General features: G+C 39.8%; 1 non-coding gene across 1 annotated transcript; it reads right to left on the minus strand.

Annotated features, from left to right (window-relative positions):
* Positions 1-1,178: 1,178 nt before the first annotated feature.
* LOC119920030 lies at positions 1,179-1,316 on the minus strand. The gene has a single exon (XR_005447801.1). It is a non-coding gene; the product is annotated as a small nucleolar RNA SNORA7 (small nucleolar RNA).
* Positions 1,317-1,869: the final 553 nt, after the last annotated feature.

The following is a 1,869-nucleotide window of genomic DNA, read 5'->3' on the forward strand; positions in this document are numbered from 1 at the left end:
CAAGTGTCTAGGACAATGCTTAGTGATAAGTGCTCAATAAGTGCTGTTGATGATGATAATGATTATGATGGGCAGCATTTTAAATAGTAATGTAGATTTTAATATGGAGTTTTAATTTTCTTATGTAGTTATTGGCTCTGGAAACTTCTCGCCATCCAGTATGACACCCCTAGAAGTTTTCTGTGGAGAAGTGCAATAAGATAGTTGCCAGTTGGGTGGGGATTGTCTCTAGTTTGTTGCCGAATTGTACTTTCCAAGCGCTTAGTACAGTGCTCTACAAACAGTAAGCACTCAATAAATATGATTGAATGAATGAATGAATGAATTGTGCCATGTTGATTTGGAAAAGGATGACCAATCAGGGACTTGAAAGTGGGCAGCCCTAATACCCTAGTGACTCTGAATATGGAAAGTCAATACAGGGAATAATAAGCATCTAAACTGAGCAAGAGCATTGGGGTATTGGTGTAAAGTTGACTCTTTTGACAGTCTCAATTTTGGCACATTTGCTTATTTTTCTACAATTCCCTTGGTAAGCCTACTAAAAAATGACATGCCGGCTAACCCTTCTAGAGCAAATCTTTCTTTAAAAATGGCAGAAACAAGATAGACAAAACCTTCTATCCCGGATATTAAAACACCATAAACATCTGGATTAGTACAATCACCTGAGTAGCTATAACTTTTCTGGTTAATTGCACCATGAATTTCTAGACTTTCAACTCGGGATGAGTTTTTTCTTTATTTATTGTATTTGTAGTTGTCTCACTATTGTGTTGAAAATTAACCTGGATTTCTGAACAAATCTAGAATTTCATCAGCTCAGGAGAGAATTATTTCCCCTAAGAAAACTGAGCCATACAATGCCATATAATAATTATGGAATTTGCTGAGTGCTTACTATGTATCGAGTACTCTTCTAAGGACTGGAGCAGATATAAGTTGTTGTTGCTGTTGTTGTCTTACGCTGTCGAGTCGTGGCCGACCCATAGCGACACCATGGACACATTTCTCCCAGAATGCCCCACTTTTATCTGCAATTGTTCTGGTTGTGTATCCATACAGTTTTCTTGGTGAAAATGCAGAAGTGGTTTACCATTGCCTCCTTCTGCTCAGTAAAAGAGTCTCTGTCCTTGACTCTCTCCCATGCCACTGCTGCCCAGCACAGGTGAGATTTGACTTGTAACAGATTGCCTTCCACTCACTAGCCACTGCCCAAGCTAGGAATGGAATGGGTATGCTTTTGCTTGACTCTCCCTCCTGTAGTTGAGACTGGTAGAGTACTGGAAACTCTCCAGGTAAGACCCTGACAGGGTAGATACAAGTTACTTAGGTCGAATACAGTCCCTAGCCCACATAGGGCTCACAGATTAAGTGAGAGAAAAAACAGGTATTGAATACCCCATTTTACAGTGGAGGAACCTGAGGCACAGAGAAGTTAATTGATTTACCCAAGGTCACACGGCAGCAGGAAAATGGTAGAGCTGGCATTAGAACCCAGGTCCTCTGTGCTCTTTCCAATGGGCTATGCTGTTTCTCTAGCTGAATGACTTTGACCACAAGATGCACATGTGCATCAAGGGTAATGAGATTTTTAGTATTTAAACAGTAAGTGCTCAATAAACACGTTTGAATGAATTGAATGAATGAATGAATGAATGAATGAATGAATGAAAGAGCACAGGCTTGGGAGTCTGAGAACCTGGTGACTTCTAATCTTGGCCCCCACCACTTGCCTGCAATGTGGCCTTTGTCAACTCTTTTAACTCCTCTGTGCTTCAGTTTCCTCATCAGTAATAATAATAATAATAATAATAATAATAATAATGGCATTTATTAAGCGCTTACTATGTGAAAAGCACTGTTCTA

This window comes from Tachyglossus aculeatus, chromosome X1, assembly GCF_015852505.1.
Source record: "Tachyglossus aculeatus isolate mTacAcu1 chromosome X1, mTacAcu1.pri, whole genome shotgun sequence".
In the NCBI taxonomy this organism is placed as follows: domain Eukaryota; kingdom Metazoa; phylum Chordata; class Mammalia; order Monotremata; family Tachyglossidae; genus Tachyglossus; species Tachyglossus aculeatus.